This window comes from Gopherus flavomarginatus (genome assembly GCF_025201925.1).
Source record: "Gopherus flavomarginatus isolate rGopFla2 chromosome 13 unlocalized genomic scaffold, rGopFla2.mat.asm SUPER_13_unloc_2, whole genome shotgun sequence".
Taxonomy (NCBI): Eukaryota; Metazoa; Chordata; order Testudines; family Testudinidae; genus Gopherus; species Gopherus flavomarginatus.
Genome location: NW_026114610.1, coordinates 1,335,484 through 1,354,192, shown reverse-complemented (window position 1 = coordinate 1,354,192; position 18,709 = coordinate 1,335,484). Strand labels below are relative to the sequence as shown.

The following is an 18,709-nucleotide window of genomic DNA, read 5'->3' as shown; positions in this document are numbered from 1 at the left end:
AAGTCCTGTGGCACCTTATAGACTAACAGACGTATTGGAGCATAAGCTTTCGCAGGTGAATACCTGCTTCGTCAGATGAACGTGGCGGAAATTTGCAGGAGCAGCTATAAATATGCAGGTAAGAATCAGTCTAGAGATAAGGAGGTTAGTTCAATCAGGGAGGATGAGGCCCTCTTCTAGCAGCTGAGGTGTGAACGCCAAGGGAGGAGAAATTGCTTTTGTAGTTGGCTCGCCAGGCACAGAATTCCCACTACATTCATCCGATGAAGTGGGGATTCACCCCTCAAAGCTTATGCTCCTGTACATCTGTTAGTCTATAAGGTGCCACAGGACTCCCGCTTTTTAAAAATCCTGGTTAACGCAGCTACCCCTGTGATACTCAAAAAGACAGTGTCCCCTGTTGGGTGTACATAACTGACCTCTCTCCTTTCAAAGCACTGACTGCCCCTCTGTTTCCTTGCCTCTCAGTCTGAGCAGATGGGACCTTTCCCTCCAGTGCTGGAGGATTCGCCCTTCTCATCTACCCTTGTCCCAAGCAGCACAGTGAGAGGGAATCTTAAATGTACCAAGGTGACTTTGGAGCAGAAACCCCCCAGACCTTCCATGCAATTGGCACTTGCCCCTCACTGAGCAGGACTGAAACTGGTGGGCCACATCCCCTCTGGGCATGAGCAAAGCATCAAGGTGAAAAAATGAACCTGGATATGCTGGGGAGTGAACCCAGGGTCTCATACATGCAAAGCATGTGCTCTACCACTAAGCTACATCCCCAGATGGGCTGTGTTTGCTATGGGTTATACTCAAAGCCTTCCTGTCCTCACTGCATCCAGTGACCTATAAGCTTCACAAGAAGCCCATTCCCCTCTCTGAGGACCTGGCCTGCTCTCCTGGAGGTTACTTGTTCATAGGAGTCACTTTGCAGCAGGGCAAGATTCTATGTGTGGGGCAGAGAGAGTTTGTGCCCTGGACTCAGGGGGCAGAGATACAGTCAGCCCTCTCCCCTGCATTGGGTGGTGGGGGTGCTGCAATCCCCTGCTGTAAGATCATTGTGGGGTATGCTGTGAGCAGCTCAACACCTCACCCTGGTGGCAGAAGTGGGGTGGGGAGTTCTAGGTGTTTCCACCTGCCTGTGAAGTCCAGCTTTCCCCAGCACATTCACTGCGGTGCAATTGGGTCACTGTTTCCATGGCTGAACAGCAAAGAATCACTCCCAGTTTCCCTTCTAGCCGCAGCAGGATTAGCCTGTGTCAGTGGTTAATGAGGTGGATCTGGTTGTAGATTGTTATTCATTCCTCACCTTGACAATTCACATAGTCCCTTTCCTAATCAAATCCCCAGCACCTCAGTGATCCTGGTAGCAGGGGTTGGGTCCTGAGACTTTGAGGATCCTTTTTTCCCTTCACCTGGAGTGAACTCAGCTTTTCCCCCATCCCAGACAATCCATTAAATAACAACAGGGGCATAAAGAAAGAGGGGAGGGAACATCTCACTGCCAGGGCTGGATGTGCCCAGGGCCCCAACTCATCCATTGTCTCCATGGAATTTGGCCCCCTGCTTTGCACAAGGGACAGAGAAAGATCTTGCTGTTCCTGTGGCTGTGCAAGGAAAATTGTGCTTCTGTATGAAAGAGAGGAGGGAAATGGCCCCATGATGGGATAATATCCTCAGGATTAAGACCTAAGGACTCAGGCTGAGAACTGATAGAACTCCACTCATCTGGGATTTAACAAATTGTCTTCCATGGAGCAGGGCCAGATCCAGCATTTTTGCCACCCCAGGAGAAAAAAAAAATAAAAAAGCTGGAATCAGCAGCAGCTCTACCTCTTCCACTTTTGGCAGTGAGTCTTTCCCTCCAAGGGGGACTGAGAGGACCCAATAGCCACAGAAGCCTCCCCATTCCATTGGTCATCTCTAGGTGCCTGGAGCCAGCCCTGCCATGGAGACACTGGGAAGATGGAGAAATCAGGAAACAGCCACAGATTTATTTACATTGCAAGTGAAAAATAACTGAAGCGTTTTTTTAATTGAAGTCACTTTTCCCTGACTGGGAATTGAACCCACGCCTTGGCAGTGAAAGTGCCAAATCCTAACCACTAGACCACCAGGGAGCTGATAATGTTGCTTTTTTTCTCACTTATGCTACACTTTCTTAGGCTACTTTCTATCCACTTTCTGACAGTACTCCATTGTCCACTCCCTGAGGGGTTAAGAACAGAGAGTACAGGAACCCCTGTACTCAGGGTCACAACCTCAGCCCAACACAAGCCACTGAAATAAACTCTAAGGATGCTTCCTCCAGCAGGATCACAGAGCCACGCAAAAAAAAACCCAGGAGGAACAATCCTCCTCTGTCTTCATTTACCCCATCGCAACCCTCTCAGGAGCCGACTCTTGCAGGAAGGACACTCAGATGATAGGTGCTCTGGCATAGAGACCAAGGGAGGGGTGTTGCTTCCTCTCACTGTGAGCTGATCGCAGTCTGACTCCGTGCAACAGGGCTCTGAACTTTGTCATCTTGTGTGTTCTGAGAGCAGAGATCCCTGGACCCTTCTGCTGAGAGCATGGTGATTGCACAACAGCTGCAAGGCCTTTTTCCCTCTCCTTGTCCTCCTTGGCTTCCCCAGACTTTCCTCACAAATGGTTCTATAAGGTGCTGAAGGGATCTAAGGACCTGCAGGTTTCCCTCACCCATCTCTTAAAGCAAACAGTGATTCCCTTCTCTGACACTCCTGGGTCTGGGCTTCTTTTGAGTTTTTCCCAAGGGGGGGCCTGATTCCCTGTGAAAATGTGTGTGTGGCACCAGCTTGTCTGCCCCCTCTCTGGGAACCAAGAAACTTTTTCAGACTCTCCCCCACTAGATGAGTCCAACAGCACCTCCCTTGGTGGGAGAATCCTAAATTCTGACCTCCAGCCCTGGTTGCTCTGACCAGCTGATGGCGGCAGCATGTTAAATCAACCCCAGCTCACTGGGCTAGAAAGCAGCATCTAACCAGCCTAGTGACAGCTTTGGTTTGCTCGCTGGAGACATAACAAACCAGGAAAGAAGGCAAATGTCAGGCTACGTCTACTCTACAGGATAAATTCGAATTAGCTTAAACTGATTTTATAAAACAGATATTATAAAGTGGATTGTGCGCGTCCACACTAGGAACATTAATTCAGTGGTGTGCATCCATGGTCCGAGGCTAGCGTCGATTTCTGGAGCAGTGCACTGTGGGTAGTTACTGTAAAATAATGACGCCAATAACGTCGATTTGCGTCCACACTAACCCTAATCCGATATAGTAATATCGATTTTAGCGTTACTCCTCTCGTTTTGTAGGAGTACAGAAATTGATTTAAAGAGCCCTTTAAATCAATTTAAAGAGCCCTTTAAATCGATATAAAGAGCAGTGTAGTGTGGACGGGTGCAGCGTTAAATCGATTTAACGCTGTTAAAATCGGTTTAACAGCATATTGTAGACCAGGCCTCAGACAGGGAACCTCAGTTCACAAATAAACACCTTCAGGGCACCTTCTACACTGCGACTGGGCAGTTGACTGACTTTAAATCTAGTTAGCTCTGTTGGTAGAGCATGATACTCTTAATCCCACCGTCATAAATTCAAGCCCCATGGTGGGTGGTCGCAACAAACCTTAGGTGTCACTCTTCTGCTAATACTCACAGATCAAAATGAAACAAACTCTCTGTTCTCTTCGGCAGGTCATGTTTCTTCCTCTCTCTTAGCTTCAGTAAAACATGAAGAGAGACCAAACTGACATTTGCATCCTATGTTAAGAGAGTATTTTCTCCTCTTCCATTGTACCCTAGGCAAGAAGAGAGGATAGTAACCATATAACGGATGATTGCAGAGGGAAAAGTTTGGTCTTTATAAATAGGACAATGATCAATTGGTCTCTATGTCCACTGATGGTAGGACAAGAAGTAATGGGCTTAATCTGCAGCCAGGGAGATTCACGTTAGATGTTAGGAACAGTTTTCTAACTCTGAGGGTAGTTAAGCTCTGGAATAGGCTCACAAGGGTGTCTGTGGAGTCTCTGTCCTCGGAGGTTTTTAAGAACAGGTTGAACAAACCTCTGTCAAGGATACTCTGCATATACTTGGTCCCATAGACAACCTGCTCTGGCTCTGGTTCCCTCCTTCTGCTCCCTGCCTGGGCCGACTGCTGTGGGCACTTGACCCCACATGGCCCCAATGCATCGTCTCTGCTTGGCTCTGCTTCAGCAGAGAGGGCTGGATTTCATGACCTCTCCAGGGCCCTTGCAGCCGTGCAGCTCTATAATTCGATGCCATCGCAATACAATACAAACAACAACAAAAGTGGAAACACCCCAATCTAACATCTAACAATTCAGCGTGAACTGACATTCCACAGCACAAAGTGACAACACGTAGGAGTGCAAAGCCCGACAATTCAGCACCATGAAAATGAACATCCCCATGGGGCAAAATGACGCACTGCAAAAGAGCTCAGCTCAAACCCATTCAACACAAGCCAGTGCAAAAACCATACAACACGAAACAATGCATCAGAGTGCAAAGTGACACTGTGCAAAACAGCTCAGCGTGGAACAACGACACAGCACAAACCCACACAACAGAATCACATAGAAAGGTAGGGCAGGGAGGGACCCTGAGAGTCAGGACCAAGTCTCCCTAGGCCACCCCGACAGGTGTTTGAAGAACAGGGAAACAAAGGGCACCACACACTTATGTTTTTTGGATGAGTCAAGAAAAGGGAGCAGCATTGTCCCCCTCGGGTAGCCCCTGTTCAATTCCAGATCAGAAAACAAAACTCTTCTGCAAGAATATCCAAAAAATGTTGTGTTTCACTTCACTTCATAAGTACAGTTGTGTGGCAATTAAATGATGACTCTAAAGTTTCATAGAAGTGTGGGAAATACGGATGTATCAGAAAATGGCTTGGAATGAAGGAAGACAAAAACTGATGGGTCGAGAGAACAGGCCCTGTTTCCCCCTGGTTTGGAGCTTCTCTCACAGCTACTGGAATAGAAAAGCTAAGCAAATGGTGTTCTATTGTTGCAAAGGAGATTGAAGTGAGGCCATTTTCTCCGGATAGAATTAATGGTAATATCAGGAGTGGGATGTGAAATCACATCTCTATGCACAGACCAGAACAGCCAAGGGATTGGAAAAAAAATTTTTTATAACTAGCACTTTAGACCAGTCCATCATCCTTATACCATAGTTATACTATAGTTATCTAACCATAGTTAGATAGTGCTAAATGAAAGGAAAGATTGTTTTGTCAATGTCGCTATTACAGGGATGGAAAACCCATCCAGTCACTGTAGCAACTGTCTAATCTGTAGTGCTAGAGCAGTGTCACAGCAGCATTTTAAGTACAGACAGCCTCAGAGTGAGACCAGATCTGGCTCCAGCATTAAAACAACAGTACTGACAACCCACTAATGCCACCATAGTTAGCAGGATTCAAACCTGCGTGGGAAGACCCCAATTGATTTCTAGTCCATCACCTTAACCACTCGGCTACAACTACTTGATGTACAGCTACTGCACTACACAATGATTCTGTTCTCACAGACTTGTCGCTTCAAATGGCTCAGACCAGCTTCCCCAGCACACTCACGGCTGTGCATTAGTGTAAGTGTGTCCATGGTGAACAGCAAGAGTTCCTGCCCATTTCCCTTCCAGCTGGAACATGATTAGTGTGTTTGTGGCTAACGACATTGCTATAGATTGTTGTTCATTCCCCACACTGACAATTCAGACAGTCCCTTTCCTATTCAAATCTCCACCATATCATTCCAATAGCCGGGGGCAGGATTTCTCTGGGGCACTGAAATGTTTCAGGGGTTGGTGTGTGAGCTCAGCCTTGCATTCCATCCCTGATGTTTCATGGACTAACAACAGCAGCAGAAAGAAAGAGCCGAGCCAATATCTCCCTGGCAGGGATGCAGGTGACCATGTCCCCTCTGTCTGACCATTGCCATTGCAGGAGAGAAGGGTTCACTGGAATTGAATGCCCTGGCTCAGACAAGAGACACAGGGAGGTTTTACTGTTATTGGATCTGTGCAAAGGAAATTGTGCCTCTGTGTGAAATTGAGGAGGGACATGAAACGTCCACATGGTGGCCCAGTGCCTTAAGGAATTTGGGCGATGGACTCTGCCTGAGAAATGATTTAACAGGAATTTGTATCAATGTATTGCCCTGATTAAAAGCTATGGCTGTACGGTGCCACTGTTGTTAGTACTTGAACCTGCGTGGAGACACCCGAGTGGGTGTCAAGTCCATTATCTTAATGAGGGCTAGTTGATTGTTTTGTCAAGATCCAAATTTCTTGGTCAAGATCTAGTCAATTTCTAGATGACAGAGAAAATAATACACTGATGATAATAAGAAGAATTTAGAAATATTTACAGTTGCTATGGGCATAACTATGATGATTGTTTCATGTTTCACTCTTTATATCTGACACCACCATCACCTTTCCCTTTTGCCTTGTAGTTTACCAAGGGTAAAACTAAACATCTCTTCAGATACAAGGGAGTGTTTGTGTTCATTCCTGCTAGCTACACAGCGGTTTGATGTAGCTGCTTTCAGTCCTCCGGCTCTGCCCTGATAAGTAACATTTCAGGGTGTCAGTGAACTGAAGGAGGGAAATCATTTTTTGACACATTACGCCTCCTCTTAAAGGTGTTTGTCTGGCTGGCAGCCCTGGTTCCCAGGTCTCTCCTGAGGGAAGAAAGTTTCTGTGCAAAATACTAAAACTTTTAACAGAGAGGAGGGAAAGGCGACGACCACATGATGGGGCCAGTATGTACCACAACATGGTTCTTTTATGTGGGATGACTCTGAACATTGACTGATCTCCACTCCCTTGGATTTGAAGAGATGTTTAGTTGTGCACTTAGGAACCTATAAGGCTGAAGCAATTTTATGGGTGGTGACACTACGATTGAAGGGTTTTTTAATGTTGTAGAAATTGTTAAAAACACTAAGCTTAAACTGGAACTGCCTGTTATTAAAGGCTGGTTTCCCCACGTCAGTTCCATAAGCTCTCCTAGAAACACCCTGGGTTCTCTCCTGCCTCGGTGGGAACTAGAGGGAATCGTCCCCGGCTGCCCTTGGCTCTAGGCTGATTTTTCTGGGGAGGGGACGTGGAATTGATTTGTTCGCTGTTGAGAAGGGAGCCGGGCCAGTTCTCAGGGAACCAGAACTCCCAGCATCTTCCCAGCCCAACCCAGGCTGCTGCCCCGTCCCAGTCTCTGTTCCTCTGGGAGCCCTCCATGTTTGACTCTAGAGCAGGCTGGGAGCAGCAGCTGAGGCAGAGGACAGCCTGGGCCAGGCAGATAAGGAGTTTAGCAAGCAAAAAATGTAAAACGGCAGTGGATTATTACCTTGGACTTGATGGCATTTCTCCATTGGTCTGTCTGCCTTGGGGCAGGGACAATAACACGTCCTGCTGCATTCGTTATTTCAAGAGGCAGTTTAGGATTTTCATTCTCACACAGTGCACAAAGCAGGACTCAACCTTTGGCATAAACTAAACAAGCTGCTCACAGATTCTGACAGCCACAATGAGCATTCAGGTGAGAGCTCAGACCTGCCCCTGTCCCAGAGGGAGAGTGTCATCTGTGTGGGGACTGGAGCACCGACCTACCCGCTGCTAACTCCCAAACTTTCAGTAACTCTATTATCAGTGCCTGTGAGTGTTATTTAAACCATAAGAAAAACCACACTGGGCTAGACCAAAGGCCCATCTAGCTCTGAATCCTCTCTTCTGACAGTAGCCAATAGCAGGTGCCCCAACAACCAGTCAGCAAGGCATCACCAGGAGTTGAACCTAGGATCTCCTGTTTACAAAACAGATGCTTTAGGCAGCTAACCCATGGGTGGCTAAAACACAGTGCTTGCCCACACCTGACTCCCTGCCATCACCACTGGGGCCTGACAAGCTTTGCTTGTATTTGAATTCTGCAAAGCAGAGGAGCAGGTGATGTTTTCCTTACAAGTTGTTTGTGAGTGAATCTTTGGCCAGGTCTGCACTACAAAGTTGTTTCAGCAGAATTATGTTGCTCAGGTGTGTGAAAAACACACAACACTACCTCAGTCGGCAGCTTGTGGCTGGTGCACACACTGCAATGCCACATCTGGCGACAAAACTGCCCTGTTTTGCTGACAAAATAAAACAACTTCGATGAAAGGTCTAGAGCTTTTTGAAGCAAACTTGAAGTGACAGAGTAGACGCTGCTGTTCATTATATCACCATAACTGGCCTCCTCCAGTATCCCACAATGCCCGCCGTGAACTCGCCTGTCCTGCATTCCTGCTACAGAGCCATGGGCCCCGCCCCATTCATTGCTCTGGGAAGTTCTGACAGCTGAGCCTGCTGCTCTGCTCTGGCAGCCAGGAGCAAATCACTGCCGTGGAATGCTGCTCTCTCCCGCACCGCGAACACAGAGCAGGGTGGCGGGAACTTCGTTACAGTGTGGGGGGCCACTGGCATCCAAACTGTGACACGCCCAGGACACCCCTTCCCTCGAGGAGGCTCTTACCTTCTAAACAGGGATGGCTGTTTTCTAGTAAAATCAGGAAAAGGGAAGGAGAAAACTCGAAAGAAGTTCCTCCTGGCACTCACATACGTGAACCCGAATACTTTCTCAGTCCTCAAAGAGAGACCTCGAGAAGGAGACTTGCTGAAGCAAAGCCACAGGGGTCTCTGAGGTTTCCTTGGCTCCTCGGCCCTGTCCTGCCCGGCTGATGTCAGCATCTCTCTGTGAGGTCATCACCTCCCCACCACCTCTGACTAATAGTCTGAGGTCCTGCAAAAGGCCTTTGTGATGTCACTGCCACACCCCTCCCTTGCTGTGCTAATGTCCTGCCCCTGCCCAGGCACTTTAGAGGTTTGAGCTACTCCCTAGGCAGGGTGATGACACTGGGTGATCGGCTGTTTGGGAAAACAAGAGTCTGTCTTTTTGCCAGGGAAAGGAGAAACTTGGCCAGCAGCAGGGGGTGCAGAACATCACCCTAGCGTGGGGGTGACAGCGCCTCTGGGATCCTGAAATCCCAGCACTTTACACACCTTCATGGAGCCTCCCAACCCCCCTGGGCTGTTGGAACTGCGACCCCAACCCTACTGATGAGAAACAGGCCTGGGGTGGGGAAGCTACTGGCTCAGGATCACACCAAGTGTCAGAAGGATGGATGGGACCCAGCAGTCCTTCTTTCCAGGCCCCTTTGCTAACCACTGCTGCACACTCCCTCTCACAGCTGGCAATTACAAGCAGGCCCTCATGGCCGCTCCCCCTGCCTTTGAGAGGGAGTGTGCTATGCTGGAGTTAATGGAGCGGTGAGTTTCATTGATGGGGATTTCATACTTTCTCGCTATTGGAAATTTCTGGGAGAATCCCCCAGCCAAAGCTGCTCTGACAGTGCTAAGCAACATCTGACCATTCAAGGGCGAGCGCACTGTCCAGGAAGAGGAGTGTTTGGCTCTGGGGTTTCACTTTATCCCAGTCTAGAGAGAGGGGCCCAGCTATGGAGTTTGGCTCAAGAAGACCAATTCTCCAATTTGTTAAAGGCATTTTGAATTCCAGTCCTGTGCTCCAAAGTGCTTGGTGTCATTTGCAAATTTTAGAAGCATGCTCTCCACTCCATTTTCCAAATCAGTAATGAAAATATTGAATAGTACCAGACCCCGGACTGATCCCTGCCGGACCCACTAGGTACACCCTCTCTGTTGGACAGCCAGACATGGAGAAGGGCTCTTGGAATCTAGGCTTTCAACAGCTCTGCACCCACATCACACTGATTGCATCTAGACCACATTTCCCTCGTTTACTTGTGAGAATGTCCTACGGGACTCTGTCAAAAGCCTTAATAACACCGAGCTAGATCCCATCTACTGTTTACCGGCCTCCACTAGGCCCGGAGCCCTGCCAAAGAAGGAAAGAGGATTGGTTTGGAATGATTTGTTCTTGACAAATCCACGCTCACTAATCCTAAGAACCAAAGTATCCTGTAGATGCTACTGACAAACTGATTGTTTAAGAATGTATTCCAGTATCTCTCAAGCTATGGAAGTAAGGCTAGCTAGTCTGTAAGTCTCAGGGGTCTCTTTGTTCCCCTTTCTAAGATAGGTCCTGTCCCGTTCATGGATGGGAAGATGTTCTTTTTCAGGTATCTCAGAGGAGACCTGGGGCACAACACCTGGTTTGTTTAGGCCACAAAAACAGAGGCAGGAACCTCTTCTGTCCTGCTGGCAAGGAACCCCAGGTACCTAAGAGACAGGGACTCACATCCCTGAATGGACTTAAAAAAGGTAGTGGTTAAAAAGTTTGGTCCCGACCATTTCTTGTTTCCACAGACTAGACATTTTAGCAAACTTCAGAATTCCTTGGTGCTAAACACCGTGAAACTCCCCTTTCTCCTTCACAGAGGGTTTTAACGCCCCTTATCTCACTCAAGCTCATGACTGCCCAGAGTTTGAGAATTGTCCCTGTTCCCATTGGACAGATGGGGAGGAGCCTGAGATACAGAGAAGGGAAGTGACCTACCCAAGGGCCTACACAGCAAGGCGGTGGCAGAGCCAGAAAGAGAAGCCACCAGTCCTGACTCCTGTTCTAACAAACAGCAAACCCCCCCAGAGGCAGGGATAGAGCCCAGGAATCGAGATGGTGGGGAAATTTCATTGAAACCATTTTTGTCAGAAAATCCCCTTCAGACTAAACCAGTTTGTTTCTCGAAATCAAAACAAGTGGGATGAAAGTTCTTTGCAAAAATATTTTGTTGCAAAACAAAAGCATCTCCTGTTTGTCAGAGTGTGTTAAATTGTCTCGTCGCACACAAAGAGGAGACACTTAGATCACAAACATTAGCTAAGATGCTTCGATCTGAGCTAAGTAGTTGATGCTCTTAATAATTTCAAAATAAAAAAATACAAATATAATAGACTATTTCAGCTAGTCTATTATGTCATAATCTGCTCTGAGTAAATGTGATACGATACCTCATATTATGCACTAGAAGGTGCTAGGACAGCAGGAATTAAAAAGTTGAGGACAATGCCTTATCACCCACAAGGTGGACCTCAACCCGAAAGGTTCAACCAAATCCTATTAGATATGTTAGGGACTTTGCGGCCAGAGCAGAAGGCAACCGGAAGACAACATGTCGCATTTCTGGTGCACGCCTACAACGCCACAAAGAACGATGCTATGGGAGTCACCCCATATCTCTTGATGTTTGGGCGAGAAGCAAGATTACCCATATACCTGTGCTTTGGTGTATCAGAGGATGGCGACAGCTATGAAACTCATCAGCAATATGTATCCCGACTACGAGAAAAGCTGTGGGATGCTTATCACTTAGCTATATCTGCAGCCTGGAAGAACAGAGACTGCAACAAACATCAACATGATGCTAGGGTGTGTCTGCAAGATGGAAGGCAATACCTTACTTGCTGATGGAAAAGCTAGACCTGCCGGTCTACAAGATCAAACCTGAAGAGGGTCCAGAGCAGACAAAGACCGTTCATAGAAACCTTTTGCTCCCTGTGGGGGAATTGGTAGGCACCCCTTATGAGATGGGCCACAAGAGGGCAACTGGGCAGAACGAAGGTGCTGTACCAAAGCCGCCTTCCAATGTGACAGATGGCCACCTGCAGCTAACCTACACCTACTCAGCACATCTGAGAGTGAGTCTGAGGAGGAAGACACAACAGTGGTGTAACCTGGGATGAAGACAAGATTTCAGTCTCGATAAGCTGAATCAAAAGAGAGCACCTCCTCTTTCACCCTAAACCCCATGGCAGAAGTATTTAGGCCCATTCCTGACACTCCTGAGCCACTGGTGGGACCCCCGTGTGATGACATACACAGGTTATTGGACAGTGGCGACATACAGATGGAGCATGTCCTGAGCACCTTTGACCCTCCACTGTTAGAACTAGAAATGCAGGGGCCTATGTCAGTATCTGAGGGGACCTCACGGGAAACCTCTCCATCCGTCACTCAAGAGGGTGTCCCCCCTATCACATCAACAGGGATTCTCAATAGGCGAGACAGGGTAATAAGACCAGTGAAACGGTTAACTTACGATGCACCTGGGGTGACTAGTGAAGAGCCAATACATTTAGCACACAGGTTTGTGAAAGCTAAAGTGGGCTATCTGAGGCCCTTTGGAGGGGACCAGTGAGTTGGTATATTAGGGAATGTGATTTGTCGGGACGACAAATTCTCGACTGGGGGGAGGAAGTGAGCAGAGTCAGGATGAGATCTACCCTGACATCTGGTGGTGAACTATGGGGAGTGTGGAAAGGAATTTCAGGGGTTTGCATTGGCACACCCACCCTGCCTAGCATAGCCCATGGCAGCCTGAGATGGTTATTTTGACAGCTCTAAGATCCCCAATTTCTTCATTACTGGGGCAGGAGGAATAAAGTGCTGTCACCCTGATTACGTGAATGAGGAACTATGAGACTGCTTTATGACAGAAAGTCTCAACATCAATTAAGTAGCACTCGCTAGACAAGGGACATGGATGCCAAAACCCAGTGAATTGAGAGAGGTTGGGGATAGGTATGTGTACCTGATGGTATGGGGCACCTTTGAGTGCCTGGCATACCAATTGCACCTCCTTTCTGGAACCTAGCTAGAGGCTGCTGAGCTGAATTCACTTTGCACCAGCACTGGGGCTCCACTACTACAAGCTGAAATCAGTAAGAGCTGAGATCACTGAGTGCTGTGTTAACTAGTGGGGGAACTTAAGAGATATATTGCTAAGTGGCTGGCAGAGCAGTTTGCAGGATGGTTGGAGTGGCCTAGTGCAGCAGAGAAGAACTGAGCAATGTGTAGGGCCAGCTGGAGTAGTTCATGGGACGGCTGGTGGAGCGTAGCATATGGTGGAGCGGAGTAGTGTGTGGAACGGTTGGAGCGGCTTGTTGAACAGCAAGTGGAGCAGAGCAGTTTGCAGGATGGTTGGAGTGGCCTAGTGCAGCAGAGAAGAACTGAGCAATGTGTAGGGCCAGCTGGAGTAGTTCATGGGACGGCTGGTGGAGTGGAGCATATGGTGGAGCAGCTTGTGGAACAGCAAGTGGAGCAGAGCAGTTTGCGGGGATGGCTGGAGGAGCAGAGCAGAGCTGATCGTGGTGAAGGCTGCAGCAGATCTCCACGGAGAGGCGGGGCAGTCGGCCTCGGCCCACGTAAGGTGCCCCTTTTACACCCTGTGTGCCCCCCCCATTTCCACCCAGGCTGGGGGTGGGGCAGAACCCTGCAGATGAACTTTTGAACTCTGAGGTGATATGGATTTTAGACACTGCCAAATGTACTTCGAGGTGGGGTTTTTTGCTCATGGTTTGTGTTATCCTGTTTGTGGTGTTTCTCCAATGGGATGTTGCATTGTTTCTCTCCTTTATTAAAAGGATTTTGCTACACTCGGACTCCGTGCTTGCGAGTGGGGAAGTATTGCCTCCTAGAGGAACCCAGGGGGGGTGGTATGTAATTGTCCCAGGTCACTGGGTGGGGGCTCGAGCCGGTTATTCATTGTGTTATTGAAACTGAACCCCTGGATACTGAACCCGGCCCTTGTTGCTGCCAACTCAGAGGGGCAGAAGGGTTACACTAGTGACACTCTCCAATGGATCCCCGCATTTCACCCACCGTGAGGTAGGTAGGAGCGGATCATTATTATCCCTACTTGAAAGAGGGAGAAGCTAAGGCTGAGAAAGGAGAATTGACTTGTCTTAGATCACACAGCCAGTCACTGGCAGAGTTAGGAATAGGACCCAAGAGGGACTAGGACCCCTGATTCACAAACAAACCATCGGATCTTGAATTTCAGACATTGAACAACCTGAATAAAGTGTTCTCGAATGAGCTGCATACCAACAACAGTGCATACTAATTATTCAGCAAGTATTTTAGGAGAACTGCAATGTTAGAGAGAATCATGAACTGCTCAGAGACCATTAATGCAGAGAAGCAGCAAAATTCATCAAACATATAAGTGGTTATGACTTATTTACTTGGTCTTAAAAGAGAACAACAAGGACTTGAGTCTCCTCCCTGTCAATAACCCCCTGCTCAGCCAGTCAGGGTAGAGACTGAGGACGGGAGGCCGAGGGTTCTCACCAGAGAGCCCAAAGGATGGCCCAGGTCACCGGTGGGGATCACTGCCCGAGCACTATTTCAGCCCCCACATTTTTGGGTGGACGTCCCACAGTGGGAGCTGCAGAGCACTCCCCCGCAACACACAAACACACACACACACCCCTCACTCTTGGTGTTGGGAGGGGAACAGGTGAAAGGACACTAGAAGCAAGAGACAAAGAGAAAGGAGGAAGGCATGGATGGAGAAAAAGGTGAAACAAAAAGGACAAACCCTAATGTCCCCAGTGATTCTGAGGGACAAAATCCCAGGTACAGAATAAAATTCTGCCTCCTTAAGCTCGTGTTTTCCATGCCTAGAATTCAACTGTCACCTAATGGATCAGACTGAACAGGTTTCAAACCTTGAGGAAGCTCTTACCTTCTAAACAGGGACGGTTGTTTTCTAGTAAAATCACTAAAAGGTGTCATAAACAGATAGTTAAGGGTTAATAGAACAGGAGTACTTCATGTCTCTTTTGCCTGTAAAGGGTTAACAAGCTCAGTGAGCCTGGCTGTCACCTGACCAGAAGACCAATCAGGGGACAGGACACTTTCAAATCTTGATGGAGGGAAGTCTTTGTATGTGCTGTTAGTGTTTGGTTGTTGTTCACTCTGAGGGCTCAGAGGGACCAGACGTGCAACCAGGTTTCTCTCCAATCTCTCTGATACAGGCTCTTCTGGTCAATTTAGTAAGTACCAGTTAGAAAGACGGTTTAGTATTTTGTTTTCTTTATTTGCAAATGTGTATTTTGCTGAAAGGATTGTATCTCTGTTTGCTGCAACTTGTATTTGTGCTGGGGGAAGGGTTCTCTCTGGTGTCTATAAGCTGAGAGACCCTGTAACATTTTCCATCTTGATTTTACAGAGATAAGTTTTACTTTTTTTCTTTCTTTAATTAAAAGTTTTTCCCTTTTTAAGAACCTGATTGTTTTTTCTATTCTTGTGTGAGACCCCAGAGGACGGGGTCTGGACTCACCAGGGAATTGGTGGGAGAAAGGAGAGAAGGTGGGAGGAAAAGCCTGATTTCTCTCTGTGTTAGGATCGCTGTCTCTCTCTCAGGGAGAGTCTGGGAGGGGGAGAGAAGGGGGGGAAGGTGAATTTCCTCTCTGTTTTTGGATTCAAGGAGTTTGAATCACAGTGATCTCCCAGTGTAACCCAGGGAGGGGTGAATCTGGGAAGAAGAAAGGAGGGAATTGGTTTATTTCCCTTTGTTTTGAGATCCAAGGGGTTTGGGGTCTTGGGGTCCCCAGGGAAGGGTTTGGGGGCCAGAAAGTGTCCCAAAACACTATATTTTTGGGGGTGGCAGCTCTACCATTTCTAAGCTAGTAATTAAGCTTATGGTGGTTTATGCAGGTACCCCATCTTTTGGACGCTAAGGTTCAGAGTGGGGAATCATACCTTGACAAAAGGGAAGGAGAAAATTTAAAAGAGGTTCCTCCTGGCGCTCACATCCGTGGACCCGAATACTCTCTCAGTCCTCAAAGAGAGACCTGGAGAAGGAGACTTGCTGAAGCAAAGCCACAGGGGTCTCTGAGGTTTCCCTGGCCCCTTGCCTCTGTCCTGCCTGGCTGATATCAGCAGCTCTCTGTGAGGCCACCACCTCCCCACCACCTTTGACCAATAGTCTGAGGTCTTGCAAAAGGCCTTTGTGATGTCACTGCCACACCCCTCCCTTGCTATGCTAATGTCCTGCCCCTGGCCAGGCACTTTGGAGGTTTGAGCTACTCCCTGTGGATCACCCCACTCAAGGAGCATTCGTTCTAGGAAGCAAGCTGGCTAGACAGGAAAACATCAGACGCTGCTCTCAATGCTACACTCAGTTTTCTCAGACATTAGTCAACTTTATGGCCAGAAGAGACCATTACAGTATCTAATCTGACCCCCTGCATATCACAGGCCTCCTGTATGACACAAGAGCTACTTTGGGGGCAAACACATTCCAGAAGGCATCTAGTCTTCATTAAATGACATCAGGAGATGGCAAATCCACCGCTTTCCTTGGTAGCTTGTTCCTGTGGTCAATCATCCTCGCTGTTGACTATTTATGCCTTATTTGTAATATGAACCCTTGCTCTGGCTCCCAGCCCCTCTACAAGGGTTGCAGCTGTCTGGAAGTGCTGCCTTCCTTGCCTTTCTCATTCACACCTCATTCATTCAACAGGGCAACTGATTACCAAGTGGAGGGAAGATCTTATTCTACTTCTAGCAAAAAGACATTTTTCTTTCACCTTAATTATACTACCTTAGGGGCTCGCTATAACATACTACCAAGGTTCAATACAAAGTGATATACAAGTTATACAAAAATGGATAATGCAGAGATTTATCTACAACTGCACTGACTGCTGTGTGCAGTAATATAGTGATCCCTGGGTCTTTGAATGAGGCTTTATACTTCGAGGGGGGGGGCGCATTGGGGAGAGCAGTGAGTTGGAGGCAGGCGAGTGGGCAAAGAGGCGAGCAGTGAGGCAGCAGGGATTCTAGGGTGGGCATGGGGGTTTCTGGCAGCAGAGAGAGGAATTGAAAAGAGGTGAGTGGGGCACTGACTAGGAGGGATGCAGCAAGCCAGCGAGGGGTTAGGGAGTGAAGAGGGGTGTGATGGTGGGGTTGAGAGGGGAGGGGATGGGTTCTATTTTACTGCTGTGATCTGGTCACCCTATGCGCGCTGTTTCTTTCCCCCTCTACAGGTTTCCACACACTGTCAGTGCCTTGCTAGTGGGCCATGCACCGTGAGAGATCTCTTCTCTTTGTGTGTGACTATGAGTGTTTCCCTTGTGCATGAATTTATTCAATAAAATCTTGAGCTTCATAATGGCTACCATGAGTGAAAAGAAAAAGAGAATCAGAGCACAGCGTCTTCAACACTGAATGGACGAAGAAATACGTACATACTGAGAATGATACAGTTACTAAAGTAAGCTTTCAAATGTCTAAGGAAATTGCTGCTGTTGGGAAATGCTTCACAGAAGGTGAGTTTTTAAAAAAGTGTATCTTGATTGCTGTATCTGAGTTATGTCCAGAAAAGAGGGAAATATTTGAGAATGTCAGTCTAGCACGCATGACGGTACAGAGAAGAATAGCTGACATTTCTACCAATCTAAGTGATCAGTTAAAGCAGAGAGTCAGTGAATTCTGCTTTTACTCCCTAGCTAGGGATGAAAGCACCGATTTAAAAGACACCGCCCAACTTCTTATTTTTATTAGAGGTATTGATAATAACTTTGAAATTACTGAAGAACTTGCTGGCATGTGCTCCATGACAGGTCACACAACCGGAAAAGAAATCTCCAGTGAAGTGATAAAGTGCATGAATGATAAGTCAGGATTAGATTTCACAAACTTGATGGCCATTTGTACTGATAGTGCTCCAGTTATGTGTGGAAAAAATGTCGGAGAAGTTACTCTTCTTGAAGAATTTATTGGGAGACAAATAACCAAACATCACTGCATTTACATCAGCAGGTTTTGTGTAGAAAGTCTTAAAATCTGAGCATGTAATGTCAATGATAGTTTCCATTGTAAACTACATCCGTTATAGAGGACTAAAACATAGGACATTTTGAGCCCTTCTTGAAGAGGTAAACACTGAGTGCAGTCATACGGAAGTGAGGTGGTTGAGTCGAGGAAAAGTGCTCCGCTGTTTCATTCCTTTGAAAGAGGAGGTAGCAAAATTCGTAGAAAATGGGCCAATAAAATTCCCAGAGCTTGAAAATGAGTCCTGGAATCAAGATCTCTTTTTCTTTTGTGATATTACAGCACACCTGAATGATCTCAACATTCAACTTCAGAGGGAAAAAATCAACTTATATTTCAAATGTGTGCAGCAGTGAAAGCTTTCAAAATGAAATTGAAACTTTTCAGAAGTCGGCTGTCAAAAGGTGAAATGTGTCACTTTCCCACTTGTGCACAGTGTATCCCTCAGCACAAACACGCTGAGTTAGGAGAAAAATATGCAAAGCACATCAATCTTTTGATTGAAGAATTTGACAGAAGACTTACTTTGTCTAAAGACGACGATGTCCAGTTGAAGCTGATTGAAGATCCCTTTTCTGTGGATCCAGAGGAAGTGCCAGTAGATTTGCATTTGGAAGTTACTGAACTTCAATGTTCGGCAGTTTACCGATATAAGTACAGAGAAAGCAGCCTGTGGGACTTCTACAAAAGTCTGGATGATGAAAAATACAAGAATCTTATTGAAGTTGCACTGAAAACATTCAGCATTTTCGGAAGCACCTACATATGTGAAAAATCATTTTCCACCACGAACATGAATAAAAACAAGCAATGTTCTTCTCTGACTGACGACCATTTGGAAGACATAATGAAAATATCCACTTCAGATATGACCCCTGAATACAACAAGCTTGTTGCCCAAAAGAGATGCAATATTTCTCATTAAATTTGCAAGGTAATTATGAAAAGTACAAAGTTTTCTTTCAACAAAACAGGTGTTTTTCATTTTTCCCTGATTCATAAAAAAATAATAATTTAAAAAATAGTTTGCTTTAATTGAAAAATTCTTAATAAAGTATCCCCCCCAATCTTCCTTTTTGGCCCACAGCTGTTTCAGCGGG

General features: G+C 46.9%; 2 non-coding genes across 2 annotated transcripts; both read right to left on the bottom strand.

The window, feature by feature from the left end:
* Positions 1 to 2,036: 2,036 nt before the first annotated feature.
* Positions 2,037 to 2,108, bottom strand: TRNAE-UUC (transfer RNA glutamic acid (anticodon UUC)). Its single transcript has one exon. It is a non-coding gene; the product is annotated as a tRNA-Glu (tRNA).
* A 3,332-nt stretch (positions 2,109 to 5,440) lies between these two features.
* TRNAS-AGA (transfer RNA serine (anticodon AGA)) lies at positions 5,441 to 5,522 on the bottom strand. The gene has a single exon. It is a non-coding gene; the product is annotated as a tRNA-Ser (tRNA).
* Between the last annotated feature and the right edge of the window lie 13,187 nt (positions 5,523 to 18,709).